The sequence below is a fragment of the Trichechus manatus genome, unplaced genomic scaffold (assembly GCF_000243295.1).
Source record: "Trichechus manatus latirostris isolate Lorelei unplaced genomic scaffold, TriManLat1.0 scaffold00015, whole genome shotgun sequence".
Taxonomy (NCBI): Eukaryota; Metazoa; Chordata; class Mammalia; order Sirenia; family Trichechidae; genus Trichechus; species Trichechus manatus.
In genome coordinates this window covers 3996955-4015509 of record NW_004443951.1, presented here as the reverse complement: position 1 = coordinate 4015509, position 18555 = coordinate 3996955, and the positions used below count along the sequence as shown (strand labels likewise).

The following is an 18555-nucleotide window of genomic DNA, read 5'->3' as shown; positions in this document are numbered from 1 at the left end:
GTTGTTTATCTTTTGGATTTCTAATTGTTGTCTTTGTATAATTTCTAGTTGTGAATTTATTTTGGCATTTTGTTCCTGCATTATTTTCCTGAATTCTTCCGATTTTTTGTATGTATTTTCCATGAATTTGTCTATTTTTTCCCCATGTTTGTCAGTTTTTTGCCTCAGCTCTTGGAGAATTCTGAGTATTAGAGATGTGAATTCCCTATTAGGTAGTTATAGTGCATTTTCTTCCACTGGAGAGGCATCTGGTGTTTTATTTTTGGACACCTACTGGAACCATCCTGTCCTGTTTTTGTACATGTTTTGATATTGTATGCTGTCCTCGGGGCATTCAGTAGTTATTTTTCTCTTTTATTGATTGTAGATTTGTTTCATCCCTTTTTTTAAAAAATTTGACTATGTCTGGGCAGGCGGACTGTGTGTTGTTTGTTGTTTGCTCATCTGTGTGCACAATACTTTTCGCCTCCTTCTCCAATTGGCAGGGTCAGTCACTCAGGTGTGGTATGGCAGGGCAGGTCTAGCTGAAGAGGAGTTACTGGGATGGGTTGTTTGTGGCACTTACTACAGCCACCAGAGCGGGTCGGTAATCAGTGCAGGGCAAGTTCTAGTAGGCCATGCCTGTGCTGCTTGGTGGTGTAATGTCAAGCGCACGGTGCATGCAGGCAGGATGCAGCGGGAAGATTGTTATGTGTGGAGCTAAGATGGATATGTGAGAGAGGAACAGGAGCCAAAAATATACAAACTAACAAAAAAGAATTCTAGGGGAGCTTGCCTTTGGAGTGGAGAGATGAGAGACTGTGAAATGGAGAAAAACAGAAAGGTGAAGAGGAAGAAAAGAAAAGAATGAATAAATAAAAATCGGAAAGATTAAAGAATCGCAGAGTTCCCAGGGATCCCACGAGTGCAGCTATGAGTCTGGGGAATTCGCTCTCAGGTGGTGCAGTACAGCCTGGCTGGAAGGCGTAGAAGTATACAACTCCAGGTATTCCGGGAGCAGAAAGAGAAGGAAGATATAGAGAGATGAGAAACTGAGCAATGAAGAAAGACAAAATGGGTAAAAGAGAGAAAATAAAACAAAAGAAATTAAAAAAGAAAAAAGAACAAGAAAGGCCCCCCAAAAAACAGAAAAAAAAAAAACCCACAAAAAAAGAAATTCCCTCAGGGATCCCTCTGCATGTCTGTGCAAGCCGAGGGGGTAGTCTCCTTGCCACGCAGCACCGGCTGGCCAGAAAGGGCTCCCAACTCAAGAAAAGGAAAAGAAAACAAACAATTCAAAACAAACGAACAAAAGCCCCGGGATCCCTCCAGCGTGGCAGCCCAGACTGGAAAGCAGCTCCACACTTGAACGGAGCTCCACAGCCCCTCAGGAAGAAGCAAAGATGGCACACGGAGCCAGCTATTTGAGCGAAAGAAGGGGGAGGTGGTGAGATGTAAGGAAGAAATCAAAAGAAGTGGAAGAAAAAGCAACACCAGCAGCCAACAAATGGCAGTCAGAGAGCCGGCCCGTTCGGATGTGTGGAATCCAACCAGCTGGTGTTTCCTGGACAACAGATTGTGGCCGCGGGAAGCAGAGGAGGCCAAGTGGGGGTGAAGAAGGGTAGCGGGTGGGAAAGCGTATATCGCAAATTACCGGTTGTTTTGTCTCCCTCTGGACGCTCCGTGAGGCTGCTTTATCATACCCTGTTTGCTGGTCTCCGATAGGAGTCCAAGATGGCGGATCTGTGCTGCGTTAGCTGTTAGGGGACCTCTGCATGAATCTCTCCTTACTCTCTGTTCTCTGTCAGATTACTCACTCCTTTTGGTGCTTGGGTGAGTTCTTTATCTCTTCATTTGATGTTTTAGGGTTTCAGGATTGTTGTATTCCCTGTTTGGCTTAGTTTTTCGGATCTTTGCTGTGGAGGGACAGCATGGTGCTTTTCCTAGAGCGCCATTTTGCTTTAACCTGCTCCAGATTGTGTTTTTTAATCCAATCTTCCATTTTCTGTCTGTTTAGTGGTGCATTTAGTCTGTTCACATTCAGAGTAATTATTGATAGGTATGAGTTTAGGGCTGTCATTTTGATGTCTTTTTTTGTGTGTTGTTCACAGTTTCTTTGTTCCCCTTAATTTTCTGTGCTGAGTCGTTTTTCTTTATGTATTTTCTTTTCATCTCATTCATTGTTGTTGATTTTGTGTTTGCTGAGTCTGTATATTTTTCTTGTTTTTTATTTTGACTTGTAGGATTGTAGTTTCCTTTGTGGTTACCTTAATATTTACCCCTATTTTTCTATGTTTATACCAGTCTTTTATTTCTTTATATAGCCTTGACTTCCCCTCCATATGAAAAATCTATGTCTACATTTTTGAAGTCCCTCTTTTTTTGTTTTAATGTTGTCATTTTTTACATGTTGATATCTCTGTTTCCCTATTGTCGATGTTTTAGCTTTGATGTATTTTTGTGACTTACCTATCTGAGTTGATATCTGGTTGCTCTGTCCTGTGTTCTAGTCTTGTGTTGTTATCTGATGTTATTGATTTTCTAACCGGAGGACTCACTTTAGTATTTCTTGTAATTTTGGTTTGGTTTTTGCAAATTCCCTAAGCTTCTGTTTATCTGGAAATGCCCTAATTTCACCATCATATTTGAGAGACAGTTTTGCTGGATATATAATTCTTGGCTCGCAATTTTTTTCCTTCAAAGCTTTATATATGTCATGCCATTGCCTTCTTGCCTGCATGGTTTCCTCTGAGTAGTCCGAGCTTATTCTAATTGAGTCTCCTTTGTAGAATACTATTCTTTTATCCCTAGCCACTCATAAAATTCTCTCTTTATCTTTGGTTTTGGCAAGTTTGATTATAATATGTCTTGGTGACTTTCTTTTGGGATCTACCTTATGTGGGGTTCGATGAGCATCTTGGATAGATATCTTCTCATCTTTCATGATATCAGAGAAGTTTTCTGTCAACCAATCTTCAACAGTTCTCTCTGTATTTTCTGTTATCCCCCCCCCACCCCCCGTTCTGGTACTCCAATCACTTGTAGGTTATTTCTCCTGATAGAGTCTCATATAATTCTTAGGGTTTCTTCTTTTTTTTTAATCCTTTTATCTGATTTCCCCTCAAACAAGTTGATGTCAAGTCCTTTATCTTCAATGTCACTAATTCTGACTTCTACTGACTCAATTCTGCTCCTGTGATTTTGTATTGAGTTGTCTAATTCTGAAATTTTATTGTTATCTTCTGGATTTCTGATTGCTGTCTCTCTATGGATTCTTGCAGCCTATTAAATTTGTCATTATGCTGTTGAATAGACTTTTTAATTTCCGCTACTGCTGTGTCTGTGTGTTCTTTGGCTTTCTCTGAGTTTTGCCAAATTTCCTCAAGAGTTCTCTATATTAATCTTTTGTATTCTGCCTCTGGTAATTCCAAGAAATTCTCTTCCTCCAGAAGATTTATTGATTATTTTGGGAGCTTGCTGAAGCCATCGTGGACTGCCTCTTTATGTGATTTGATATTGACTGTTGTCTCTGAGCCATCAATAAGTTATTATAATTTTATTTTATATTTGTTTAGTGTGTCCTAGCTTTCTGTTTTGTTTTATTTTGATTTTATATGCCGAAATAGGCTGCTCGTGTGCGCTAGTTTGATTGTTGCCTCCTTTGAAGCTCTAACGTCCTGTCACCAGGTAGTTAGGTCTGTAACTAAGTATGTGTGCCGAGGAGTCCGTTAAATTTTCCTGTATGGATTCAGCTCAGGTGTCCAGGTAGTTGGTCACCAAGTGTGTGGTGTAGGCTCTCCCCTACACTCTTAGAGAGGCATGGGTGATTGGTGTAGGCACAGGTATCTGGCTGCAGAAAGGGGTCACGCTTTGAGCAAGGCAGGGGGCTGACGGCTGCCTCTGAGTGTCTGAAAGGAAAGCATGTGCCTGTTCCGTAGAGCGAGTAGGTAGTTGAGTTTTGCAGCCAGACTGTGAGCACTGTACTCTGTTGGTTGCAAGGACTGGGGGGCACGACTTATTCTTAGACCTCTGTAACAGGTGGCTAGGTGGCATGGGTGGAGCCACCAGTCCTCAAGCTTCTGATGTGGACAGGTAAGGCGCCTGCTTAAAGGGCAGAGCAGTGTCAAGCGTCAGAAACCTGCCACTTCACAGCTGAAACAGTTGAAGTTAGACTTCAGGTATTTATCCTGTTGTACTGTGGTGTTGAGGGCTTATGCTGTTGAGATGGGTCCACACAAGTCTATACAGGGGTGGAAGGCCCTCAAAGTCTGCAGACCCCTTATCCCTGTGCCTAGGCAAAGGAGCTGTGCCAAACCTGAGCTGGTAGCTTATTTTTTCCCTGTTTGTTAATTTGTTCCCTCTCCAAGGCTAGGAGAATGGGTCAGGGCACCTTATGGGTTCTACTTTTAGCCCAGGGGACTCACAGATGGTAGAATCCAGCAGGACCCGGTGCAGAGCAGGGAGGGAGGAGGTAAATGGGAGAGAGTTATTTTCCAAATGGGTTTTATTTTATTTTTTTTAAATCCCCGCGAAAGGCCAAATGCAAGTCCTTATCTTTAGCTACTTGGATGCTGCTTTTCACTGGTTTGGAGTGTCCAAGTAGAATCTCTGCTGCTGGATCTCTCTCGGTGTGGAAAGTGTCTCCTGAGCGAGCGAGTGGAACTGTATGCTTGCCTCACTGCGCACCCTGAGCCGATTGGGCTGAAGGGCTGTGTCTTCCGCTGGGTCAGGTCAGGCAACTCCTCACTGCTTCCAAACCGTCTCTCTCTCCCCCCGTCACTCAGTCTGATTCCTCAACTTTGCCTTGTTCAGGGCTCCTAGAGATTCACATATAATCAGTTCACTTGCTTTTTCAGGTCTTTGTTGTAAGAGGGACATAGGAAGCCATCTGACTACTCTGCCATCTTAGCCCCGCCTCCACCTGAACTGTATAATTATACATGACGATAGACAAGTGCCGCGAAATAGTCCTAACTTTCTTAGTATAGAATTTGGCTTTTACCATATGTATAGTTAGCACTCTTTCATATGAAAAGGAAAGAAAACTCAACCCAAACTGGTTTAAGGAAAAAGCAAACATTCTGGCTGAGGTGTGGTTTGCTATAGGTGTTTAAACGATGTCATGAGGATCCAGATCCTCCATCTCTATTTCTAGGTTCCAGTTTTTCTGGGTTGACTTCATTTTCAGATAGATTCTCCCCTTGTGTTGGCAAGATGATTGCAGCAGTTTAAGCCTCACCTTGTAGGAACTTCAAGTCCATAGAAGACTATTCATTCTGGACCATAACAGGATTAATAAGATTAGCTCTAGTCACCTTAGCTTGAGTCATTTGTCCAGTCCTGACCAATCACAGTTTCAGGCCTGGTCTGAAACATCCCTGGAGCTGAGATGTTTCTAACCTTACCAGAAACACATTGCTGATTGGGTAGCAGGTGGTTCTCTCAAACAAAGTCAGAATGAGGAAAGAAGATACTGGGTGACAAAAGCAATACATGTCTAGTATGCCACATTGAAGGCACTTACCTATGTTTATTCTTCAGTGACAGAGCTTGTATTTGTGGTATATAGAGGGGTTTGTTTTGATTATTTTGATTTAGAGGATTGAATTGTAGAAAACTGGTATTTTATAAACCCCTCCTCTCCCTACTTATCTTTATCCTACACCAGGAATTGGTGTAGGGCATCTTGGTTCCTACAAGATGGTGATCTCCTCATCACTTCCAAGTATTTAAGTAGATGCTTAAATAAACATTATTCGAAGATGTGGTTATAAAAGGACTGTAAGAAATAAATATGAAGTTGAACTAGGAGATCTTGTAGTTACCCTATGAGTTCTGTTTTTTAAAAGCAACTTGATAATTTCTATAAGTTTCTTTTTAATTAAGCAGTTTTATGAATTACTGAAGTATCATTTCAGCAAATTTATGATCCAGTAAAAAGATAAGTGTTTTAATAATCATATCAGACTGAATATGGCAGGTGAGATCCCACCTCAACACCTTCTTAGAATGACATTTAGTCTCTCTATGATCTGTTCTCTGTCTACCCTTCGGAAACCCTAGTAGAGTAGTGGTTAAGAGCTACTGCTGCTAACCAAATGGTCAGAAGTTCAAATCCACCAAGCGCTCTTTGGAAACCCTATGGGGCAGTTCTACTGTCCTATAGGGTGGCTATGAGTCGAAATCGACTCGACGGCAATGGGTTTACGTTTTTTTTGGTATGATCTGTTCTCAGCCCACCCTTCTAGATATTTCTACCACTATACCCCTACATAAACTTTCTACTAGAGTGCTATTGCTTACTTGCTTCCTTCTGAACACATCTTTTTATTTCTGGCCTGCATATTCTTGCTCATAATATTCTCTCTTTTTAAAATGCCATTTTCCTCCACTCTGCTCCATTCTACCTTTGCTTGCTGTCTGCTTTCTTCAAGGCCCAGTTAAGAACTGACCTCTTCTGTGGAACCGGAGCCTTCTCGGACTGAAACCCCTCCCACTCAAAGTGATCTTTCTCTGAATGCCATACTGGTTGCGCTATTCACTAAGTCCTTACCATATTTGTCTTGTTTATCTTTTCAAGTATGTATAACTTCCACCTCCCCAGTTAGGATGTATACTCTTTAAAGTCTGGTACCTAATTTGACCCAGTTTTGGAGTTTATGAGCTTATTAAGAAGAGAGCTTACATGTCTTTGGGAATAAATAAGAAAAGGACAACTTTGAGAAGTCAGTCTTCTGAGAGCATTGATGTATTTTTAAAATACATATAACACAAAAGACTTTTTTGTTTTTTAAACTTAATGCATGGAGAGGATAGGACATTGGAAATATGGAATTAAATGTTAATTCAAGTGGCAAAGAGGTGAAGATTCTTTTCCCAGAGGCAGTGACATGTAGTGAAGAACTTGACTCTGGAGCCAGAATGTTTGGGTTTATATCCCAGCACCATCACTTATGTTTAACCCTTGACATTGAACTTAATCTCTTTCAGTTCCAGTGTCCTCATCTATAAAATAAAGGTACTAAAAGTGCCTACATAGGGGTATTTTGATGATTAAATGAGTTAAATGCAAACTACTTGAATAATGCCTACTGTCTTAGTCATCTAGTGCTGCTCCAACAGAAATACCACAAGTGGATGACTTTCACAAAGAGAAATTTATTTTCTCACAGTCTAGTAGGCTACAAGTCCAAATTCAGAGTGTCAGCTCCAGGGGAAGGATTTCTGTCTCTGTCGGCTCTGGAGGAAGGTCCTTCCTTGTGTGGTGCATCTATCTTCCCTTGGTCTGGAAGCATCTCAGCGCAGGAACCTCAGGTCCAAAGGACGCGCTCAGCTCCTGGCACTGCTTTCTTGGTGGTATGAGGTTCCAGTGTGTCTCTGCTCACTTGTCTCTTTTATATCTCAAAAGAGATTGCATTAAGACACTATCTAATCTTGTCAACCTCATCAGTATAACCTCATCACAGTGATAGAATTTACAGCACATAAGGAGATCACATATAATCTCATCACAGTGATAGAGTTTACAACACATAAGGAAATCGCATTAGATTACACAATCATACAACACTGGGAATCACAACCTAGCCAAGCTGACAGATATTTTTGGGGGACACAACTCAATCCATGACACCTACCTATGTAAGAATTTGATAAATATTAGTTGCCGTTACTAATACAACAACTAGTACTCCTACCATTCCCACTCCCAGTGCCTGGCATTCTAATAGTGCTCAATAACAATTGATTAAATTAGGAAATAATTGAATGAAATTAACAAACAAATAGGTGGCATACAGTTTTTTTTATTCTATTACTATTTTTTGAGTACAACATATTATCTATTAGGCACTGTGGGGTATGAGCTCTTCAAATTGGAGAAGAGATTCAATGATGGTAGCAACATACTTTTTAAATATATATGTGTACGCACAACTGTGCTAGGTTATTTTCTTTTATTATTTTAGGTTCTTATAAAATATATCCTTTTGTCCTCGATTTGTAGATGAGGAAGCTTTCTACTACATAACACTGCTTCCCAATCAAACACTTGGCTTCGTGGTATTTGCATGTTCTGCTTTTCCGTTGAAATTCACCTCTACTTTAACCATTAAATTACAGTGCCTTGGCCTTGTCATTACTAAGAATTGTACTACCTTCCCTATATTGAATTAAAAAGTATTTTCTGTTTGACCACGGTTTTTTTATTGTCAACATCTACCACTTCGCTTCTTCTGAACTCTTATTTTGGTCTGAGCTCTACTCTTTTTTTTCCTGCTCATTAGTACTTTTCTAATTTTCCTTCTCATTCGCCGGTGTAGGCTTTATGGTCTGCTTTTTCAACATTGATTTTGTTATCACTCTTAGAATTTCTTGTGCTGGGACTTTTGTGCTGTATACCATCCTGGTCTCCATTCTTCAGGGTCCCTATTGTCTGTTTTCTTTGCTTCTAGCACTGTTAGAGGTCACAAAAGCAAGATGGCTCTGTCTATCACAATTTTAATTTTGTCTGACTTTAATTGCATATCCATTACTACTTAACAGTCTTCTTATTGACTTCTTGTTGACTTCCAATTGAATCTCCACAGTGGATTCTTTTTCATTAGTATTGAGTATCTAGTTACAGCCTGATTCCTTCTTTATCGAAAAGAGACTCTTCAACATTTCTTAGTGACTTCACATACACTTCTCTGCTTCTCGTATTTTAAAGAAAAAATATTCTCCTTTCCCAATGTTAATGCTACACCCATGATGCTTCCTGTTAGATTGTGACTTTACTCCTTCTCCCTCTAGCAGCCTCCAGCATAGATTCACCTAAAACTTATGCATATATAGATGACTTTTGTTTTTTCCCCTTAATCTCTATATCTCTTTTCATATGTAACTTTAGAACTACATTTCTTCCTTTCGGATTTTACCAGTTAGATGTTTCTCTAGGTCTCAAACTGAACATGGCTAATTCTGAGTTTGTCATCTCTTTCCTCCCCATACCTATCTCTTTTTCTAGTTTTTCTGTTTCTGCTAATGACAGCATTATTCTCTGAGCCATTGATGTTTGAAAGTTGAGAGTCTTTTTAGGTAATAACTTCTAACCTGCCAGACCTGGGGGCTCTTCATTTACAGAATGACTTATATCTGTCCTCACACTTTGGCTATCTTTGCCACAACCCTAGTTCAGGTTTTTGTTACAAATTACCTGCACTATTTCTCGTTTCATGCTTTTACTTGTGCTGTTTTCTCCAAGTCCTCACCAGTCCCAGTCCTCAAATTTGTCTCTGTCAGATTCTTTCTAATCATTCAAGGCCCAGCACACCTATTACTTGTTTTTTCCATCCTTTTCTTATCAGTATAATAAAAAGCAGTCTTACTTAACCTCTGCTGCACTTTCTACTTCCTGGTAGCCCATATAACATTCTAAAAAACACCAGTTGCTGTCAAGTTGATTCCAACTAATGGCATACCCATGTGTGTCAGAGTAGAACAGTGCCCCATGGGTTTTCAATGGCTAGTTTTTCAGAAGTAGATCACGAGGTCTTTGGGTGGACTAGAACCACCAGCCTTTCAGTTAGCAGCCAAGCACATTAACTGCTTACACTGCACACTCCATATAATATTCTACTTTATAATAATAACAGCCACAACTAGTGTTTGTTAGGTGCCGTCGAGTAGGTTCCGACTCATAGCAACCCTAATATACAACAGAATGAAATACTACTTGATCCTTGGCATCCTCACAATCGTTGTTATGCTTGTCAATCCAAGTAAAATGAAATCCTTGGCAACTTCATTATTTTCGCCGTTTATTGTGATGTTGCTTACTGGTCCAGTTGTGAGGATTTTTGTTTTCTTTATGTTGAGGTATAATCCATACTGAAGGCTGTGGTCTTTGATCTTCATCAGTAAGTGCTTCAACTCCTCTTCACTTTGAGCAAGCAAGGTTGTGTCATCTGCATATCGCAGGTTGTTAATGAGTCTTCCCCCAATCCTGATGCCCTGTTCTTCATATAGTCCAGCTTCTCAGATTATATGCTCAGCACACAAATTGAATAAGCATGGTGAAAGGATACAACCCTGATGCACACCCTTCCTGACTTTAAACCACGCGGTATCCCCTTGTTCTGTTGGAACGACTGCCTCTTGGTCTATGTACAGGTTCTTCATGAGCACAATTAAGTGTTCTGGAACTCCTGTTCTTTGCAGTGTTGTCCATAATTTGTTATGATCCACACAGTCAAATGCCTTTGCATAGTCAATAAAACACGGGTAAACATCTTTCTGGTATTGTCTGCTTTCAGCAAAGCTCCATCTGACATCAGCAATGATATCCTTCGTTCCACATCCTCTTCTGAATCTGGCTTGAATTTCTGGCAGTTCCCTGTCAATGTACTGCTGCAGTCGGTTTTGAATGATCTTCAGCAGAATTTTACTTGTGTGTGATATTAATGATATTGTTTGATAATTTATGCATTCTGTTGGATCACCTTTCTTTGGAATGGGCGCAAGTATGGATCTTTTCCAGTTGGCCAGCTAGCTGTCTTCCAAATTTCTTGACATAGATGAGTGAGCACCACCAGCGCCACATCCATTTGTTGAAACATCTCAGTTGGTATTGTGTCGATTCCTGGAGACTTGTTTTTTGCCAGTGCCTTCAGTGCAGCTTGGACTTCTTCCTTCAGTACCATTGGTTCTTGATCATATGCTGCCTCCTAAAATGGGTGAAAGTCGACCAAATCTTTTTTGTACAGTGACTCTTTGTATTCCTTCCATCTTCTTTTGATGCTTCTTGGTTCATTCAGTATTTTGCCCATAGAATCCTTCACTATTGCAACTTGAAGCTTGAATTTTTTTCTTCATTTCCTTCAGCTTGAGAAATGTCGAGCATGTTCTTTCCCTTTGCGTTTCTAACTCCAGGTCTTTGCACATTTCATTATAATACTTTACTTTGTCTTCTCAAGGTGCCCTTTTAAATCTTCTATTCAGCTTTTTTACTTCATTTCTTCTGTTTGCTTTAGCTACTCTTTATGTTTAAGAGTAATTTTCAGAGTCTGTTCTGACATCCATTTTGGTATTTTCTTTCTTTCCTGGCTTTTTAATGACCCTTTGCTTTCTTCTTGTGGGATGTCCTTGATGTCATCCCACAACTCGTCTGGTCTTGGTCATTAGTGCTCAATATGTCATATCCATTCCTGAGATGGTCTCTAAATTCAGGTGGGATATACTCAGGGTTGTATTTTGGCTCTCATGGACTTACTCTAATTTCCTTCAGCTTCAACTTGAACTTGCATATGAGCAATTGATGATTTGTTCCACAGTTGGCCCCTGGCCTTGTTCTGACTGATGATATTCATCTTCTCTGTCATCTCTTCCATAGATATAGTCAATTTGATTCTTGCGTATTCCATCTGGCGAGCTCCACATGTATAGTCACCGTTTATGTTATTGAAAAATGGTATTCACAATGAAGTTGTTGGTCTTGCAAAATTCCATCATGCGACCTCCAGAGTCATTTCTATCACCAAGACCGTATTTTCCAACTACCAGTCCTTCTTCATTTCCAACTTTCGCATTCCACCCACCGGTAATTATCAATATATCTTGATTGCATGTTTGATCAATTTCAGATCAACTAGCATTAGAGCACTTCTTATGTGCCACAAACTGTGCGGGCTTTACATGCTTTATCTCTTATAATAACATATAACTGATTTCTGCCTCAGAGATTGTAAATTTCATGAGAAGAGAGAGAAAGAGAAAGCGAGAGAGAACCTATATTACTGATAGTATGTTTCCAAGTACCTTGGGCAAAGCCCAACAGCTATCCAAACTTCTGACTGTGGTTTGAGAGGCAGCATGTTATAGCAGAAATGCTTTAGAGCCAGGCCAACCAGAATTTGGGTTCTGGCTCTGCCCTCTTACTAGCTGTGTAATCTGGGGCATGTACTAAATTTCTTTCAAGCCTCAGTTTCCTCATCTTTAAAACTAGGTATGAAAACTCAACAGAATAACTGTGTTAAGATATTATAATATCCCCCCAACATATAAAGCAGAGCACATAGAAAGTACTTAACAAATATTAGTTCCATTCTGATTAAATGTAAATCCATCCAGATTATCTCTTCTGTCTTTTTCCTTTCCTTCTCTTTCCTCTCTTCCCATTGCTCCTGCTCCTTTGTGGGTATCAGAAATTGTAACTAGGATAGTCTGAGGATAGGAGAAGACAACTAAATTCCTCTTTATCCTTTCAAATCCTATGGAAGTTGAGTTTCCAATAGTCATTTGAAATTTGTTGTATATTAATTTGTGGTATCTTTTTATGTATTTACACCCAACTAAATTAGGAAGCTTCTTGAAGCGAGGCTAGAAGGGCTGCTGAATTTCTTAATTCCTTCTTCTTATCCTGTAAAAGATGTTCAGTGGATGTTTGATACTGATTAAAGGAGGGAAACCATTCAGATTCTTTGTCTACCCTAGTAACGTTTAGTGGAGTTCCTGGGTAGCACAAATAGTTAAGCACTCAGCTGATAACCAAAAGGTTGGTGGTTCGAGTACACCCAGAGGCACCTTAGAAGAAAGGCCTGGTTATCTACTTCTGAAAAAATCAGCCATTGAAAACCCTATGGAGCATAGTTCTACTCTGACTTATGTGGGGTTGCCATGAGTTGGAATCCACTTGATGGTAACTGATTTGGTTTGGTTATTAAACTTTAGGACAGACTGAATGCTGAGAGATTGCTAATCAAGGAATTGATCACTGGAAGGAGACTCAGTCAATACGATGTTACATCCTATAGGTTTTATAGTATCCTATATCCTATATAGGGTTCCTATGAGTCAGAATTGACTTGGATGACAGCGAGGTTTTTTTTGGTTTATATTGTGTAAGATAAGTGAATTATAACAGCTTGTCTGGATGACATACAGATGTAAAAATAAACCTTATTAACTTGAGTAAATTTGGGCCCATTTTAGGAAAAGCTCTCACAGCCCAGGATGCTGATATGTAAAGTATTATATCATGATGTTACCGTATTTTTACACAAATAATGTGAGAGTTATCTCTTTTTTTGCCAACTGCACCCTCCCCCCACCCCACGAAGTATTTTCGTAAGTGTGCTGTGCTGTAAGTGCACTATGCTAATTTTTAGCATAGTTCACTTAGGAAAATACCTGGGTGGGGAGGAGAGCATGGTTGGCAAAATAACATAAAACATGCACATTATTTGTATATAAATAGGATACTTAAATGTGGGCAAACATAAAGCCAGGTATAAATTTATTATGTTTATAATCTTATGGAACTGCACATCCAAAAGAAAAATTCAAATTAAATACACACAAAACACAAAGCAGTAAAATCTAAATTAATGTTAATTTGATTTGATGAATGTGGGTCAGTAGGTATAAAACGTCAGCAACCAACAAATCTCAACCTGCAATGTGAAAATGGTACTATTAGGATATAGGTTCTTTGTAAGTTTCACATGCATACGCTATTGTGTGGAATGTGATGACTATCATGTTACCACTTTTCTCTTGTCTAACTACTGGGGAAACTTATTTGTACAGCACATACCATGAATTCATTTGGCTTTCACACAGATGCATATTTACATGGTTAAAGCTGTTGTGTGACAAAGTAGTAGTGCTTGATGCCAAGGAGATTATAAACACGGACAGTGGAAATGAAATGACTCGGTCGCACTTGGTTTTTAGGTTGGTACCGAGCTAATTCAGTGTATGGTTACACTAATGTTCATAGATTATCAGAAGTGGAAGTATAGAAGATTGTAGCAGAGACTTAGAGATTCCTGTTGAAAACACTCCTGTAGGTGCTTTGAGTGGTGTAGAGCTTTAGTGTTCTACTTTTATGCTATAAACGAGTCGATATTTAAAATATTTTATACTAAATGGCTTCTGTGATTATTCTTTGGGCCAAGAAATTGGGCTGTGATTTTTCCTCTTACGAAGAATTTATATAGGCTAGTATAGACTGAATCTTAGAAAATTATCCAATTGAAATTTCATTGCTACTGTCTTGTTATTTTATAATTTCCCCCCTTTACTATTTGTTCACTATTGACTGGCTTTGATCTCAAGCCCCTAGAGAGGAAGGACATGATATATTGTGTAAGAATATGGGTAAGGGAGGGCGCTGAGAGATACAGGTAGGCTGTTAGAAATTTCACCAACCAGAAATGCTATTGAATCTGTGGGTAAAACATCATTATACATAAAGGAGATGTGATAGAATTCATATTGCAAATCCTTATCAAGGCTGCAAAATCAACAGAGTCATTCTGAAGCCTTTTTTCTGAAGAAGATATTTTAGTATGATAATTATGTATCTGCCAAACTTTTATAATAGGCAAACAGAAATTTAGTATTTAAGGTGTAGTTTAGGAGAGTAGCTGAGAAATTAATCTTTAACATTAATATATCCTGATTCCACCCTAATTTACTATAATGGCTTATGTGTCTAACTGGGTAACTAAGGTTAATGGAAATCTTTTGTGTGCTTGAGTGTTAAGCTACTTCACTGAAGATTAGTGTTTAGAACATACATTTCCATCTCTCAATTTGTAAAGATATGTTAACTACTACTGTATTGTTTCCCTTGGCTTCATTAGATTTTATTTTTTGTATCACATAGACAAATAGATGTGTTTTGTTCTTCTCCCTTGAAGCCATTTGTTTCCCAAAGGAAATTATTGCAGTATAGATGTGTCAGCCCTTCCACAGGTAAAGTGGTATGGAGAAATAGCCAGTTGGGTTTCCTGTAACAAAGGAAGATTCCCCTGAGGGCCGTTGCCAATGTCTTTGCCATTAATGAGGGCAGACAAATTTCTGGCTTCTAAATTGGAACTTAGCATTCTAGGATTCATTTTTCTTATTGTTTCTATTGTACTAGTCGTGTGTTGTCTACCTTGAACCCTCAGGAAGCAATGAAGAATAGATGGTCCAGTTTTATAGACAGCCGAAGGTTATTCCTTTATTTATTCTGTTTTTAGGGAAATCTTTTAGAACTTACTCTATATTTTCATGCCTTCTCTTTATAAAAATAAAGTTTAAAAAACTTTTTAAAGTAGGGCACGCTCAGTGCAGAACATACAGAGAATTCAGAAAAGTTATTTGGCAAATATTTATTGAGCACTTCTTTGTTCCATGCACTATACTTGATGTAGAGGATATAACTGTGAATCAACTATACATGATCTTTGCCTTTATGGAGTTCAGTCTAGTATAAAGAAAAGAAAAATCATAACGAGGGTGAATTTTTTAAAAACTGCAATAAAATAATGACATAATAATATATGCTTCTTATAATTTTTTTAAAACAAGGCAGAAGCATATAAAATAAAAGTAATACCTTTTCCCACATCCTTGCCCTAGGGATAAACTTGTAGTTCTCATTTGTTAACTTCCTAATACCGATGAATAGATAAAAAGATGGAGCATTCACAATGAAAAGTAATTACATAATACAAAGCAATTTCACACATCTTGGCAAGGAATTGTGTATGTCTAACCAAATTTGAAAACTCAAGTGTTTTAATGAAATATATATATTGTTTCAGAAGAAAGTTAACCGACTGACGCAGAATTTCACGTTTGAAAATCAGGGCAATAATACCTATCTAATTTAAAAAATTAAATTGTACTAAAAGGCTCATATAGAAAAACAGTGACCTCCTGTCTTGCTTTCACTGTTTTGCCCCTTAGACTAGCCATTTTCAACTCTTTTACCTGCTTATTCTGCTATTTTCATAGCATAGTACCTGGCACTTCATTCATTCAACAGACGTTTATCAAACACCAAATACATGCTGGTTCCTGTGTCAGAAATACTGAGGATACAGTGGTGAACAAGACAACACAGTGTCATAGCCATTGTGGTTTGCACAGATGGTTTTGATAATGCATGGAGAATTGCAAGCAGTCTACAAACAAACTTTTGGCACATAGTTGCCCTGATCATAAGGTAGGGACTGCTTGTACCATATGACAAGTGGTGTATTTATTTCATCTGTGTGGAAATTTATTGGCTGACTTTAGTTTTGAGACTTCTAGATGCTGGTCACAAAATAGTAAAGCTAGATATCTTGCTTCAGAAAGTTGTCTTTTAATATTACCTGCTCCAGCCATTTTGAGTTGCTAGGCAAATGCCTAGGGGATATATGATTTGACTTCTTATATTTTTTTCTTCCTTTTTTATCTATTGCTACCAAAAGTATTTGTTATCTCTGTCCAAGATGACATCAGAGCAGAATGTGATTTTTTAGGTAACATTATTGGGTTCTCTAGAAGAAATAATTTTGAAAGTAGTACATGAATTCTGTATAGTTATTTTTTTCTTTCCACCATAGTAGCTATAGGTAGAGTTTGCCTATTTTTGACTCAGGACTTCTTGCTGTTTTAAAAACATCTCCTCTCCCAACGCCCCACCAAATCTTAGTGTTTTGATATTTCTCAATTGTTTTTATACCTCTTGATCACCATATTTTATTTTTTATCCTGAACAGGCAGAAAATTAACTGCTAGAAAAGCAGATACAAAAGGAAAATTTAAAAGGGTATTAGTGAGGCTTAGACATTGACCTTGCCCATCTGGCGAAATTAAAGTATTTTTTCTCCATTTCTGTTTATAGTTAAATTCATATTTATCACAAAATTGATGTTTATTTCTAGAATCATTTACGATAGGAAATCCATTATTTGAGCACCTGATATGTGCCAAGCATTCTTTGAAATACTGAGGATATAGGGTTGAACAAAATCATATGGTATCCTTACCTCGTTGAGCTTACAGTCTAGTGGAGAAAAGAAACATTCATTAAAGAATAGCAGAAATAGAAAGCAGAATAGTGGTTGTTGGAGTTAACTGCAGAAGGGCACAAAGAAAATTGTAGGATGATGGGTATGTTCTTATGTCTGATTGTCACGGTGTTTATATATGTGCATACATTTGTCAAAATATATTGAACTGTATATTTTAAATGAGTGCATCTTTACTATATGTAAATCATGACTAGAAAAGTTGATTAAAAAGAATAACACAAATATAATGTAAAATGATAGCTGTGATAAGTTCCACAAAGGAGAGTTACATGGACTGTAAGAACATGTAATAGGAAGACTTGAAGTAGGCAGGGAGATCTGGAAAAACTTCACTGAGCTGAGTAGAAGTTAAATAAGTGAAAAGTGGGAATTGGTGTCAAGGGGACAGTATTAACAGAAAAAACACCATGTGCCAAGTCCTTGAGGTTTGAGGGTGCATGGCAAATTAAAGAAACTTGAAAAAGGCCATTGTGTGGAGGTGCAAAGTGTAAGATGGAGCTAGGAGTTAGAGGCTACATCTTGCAGGCTCTTGTTCAAGATTTGAAGTTGTATCCTAAGCACAATGGGAAGCCACTGAAGTTCTTTAACTGGAGTGGGGTGGGGGGAGCGATGTGAGTAATTAAATTGTTTTGGAACTAGTACTCTGGCTACCGGATTCAGAATTGAGTGGAAGGGCCACAGTAGATTCAGGAAGACTTCAGTAAGGAGATAATTGCAAGAGACTGGGACTTGTAATAGGGTAGTGGTGATGGAGAGAAGTGGACTGAATTGAGAATGTATTTACCCATAAAAAAAAAAAAGCTGTTGCCGTCGAGTCGATTCCCACTCATAGCAACCCTATAGGACAGAGTAGAACTGCCCTATAGAGTTTCCAAGGAGCACCTGGTGGATTCCAACAGCCGACTTCTTGGTTAGCAGTGGTAGCTGTTAACCACTACACCACCAGGGAAAAAATGGTAAGACTTGATGATGGGTTGAATATGGAATGAGGGAGTTGTCAAGAGGACTGCTAAATTTATGGTTTGCATGTTAGGATGGATGGGGTGGTTTCATATACCGAGGTAGGGGTAACAGTGGACGAGGGCCAGGCTTTTGAGGAGTGGGTCCAGGAAGAAGACAGTGCATTTGGCATGGGGTATTTTGAAGCATTTACATAAAACTAACTAAAGATATCTTCAACATTGAGTATAGCAGTTGAGCTTACTTATTCAGCAAGCATGTATTGAGCTCTTTGTGCAGTGTGCACTGTGCTAGTTTTTGTAGGGGGTACCAGTAGAGCTACAAAAATTAATTAGATACATAGGAGTTCAGTGGGGGGAGAGGGATAGGTATATAAATAAACATAAGGAAAACTAGTAAGAGCAGAAAAGGAGATTGTCTTCCAGATCAGTAGATCAGTGTTTTTACCTGTGATTTCCTGCAGTTTGGATGATTTTCTGTCGAGGTCCTCTTAAGTCCTTTTTTTTTAATTGTACTTCAGGTGAAGGTTTACAGAACAAATAGTTTCTCATGAAACAGTAGTACAGTAGTACACATATTGTTTTATGGCATACTGGTTAACAACCCCACAACATGTCAACTCTCTCCCTTCTCGACCTTTTTTTTTTTTTTTTTTGGTAAAAATATACATAGCCAAAGATACACCATTTAAAAAATTTCTACAGGCACAGTTCAGTGACATCAACTATGCTCTTCCAATTCTGCTGCTATTCTCACTTTAGATGAAGGCTTACAGAACAAA

The 18555-nt window shown here is 38.7% G+C and overlaps 1 protein-coding gene across 5 annotated transcripts in view; it reads left to right on the top strand.

Moving 5' to 3' along the window:
• The window catches only part of OSBPL9 (oxysterol binding protein like 9), a 177694-nt gene that overhangs the window by 96347 nt on the left and 62792 nt on the right, over positions 1-18555 (top strand). The gene's annotated exons all lie outside the window — the stretch shown is intronic.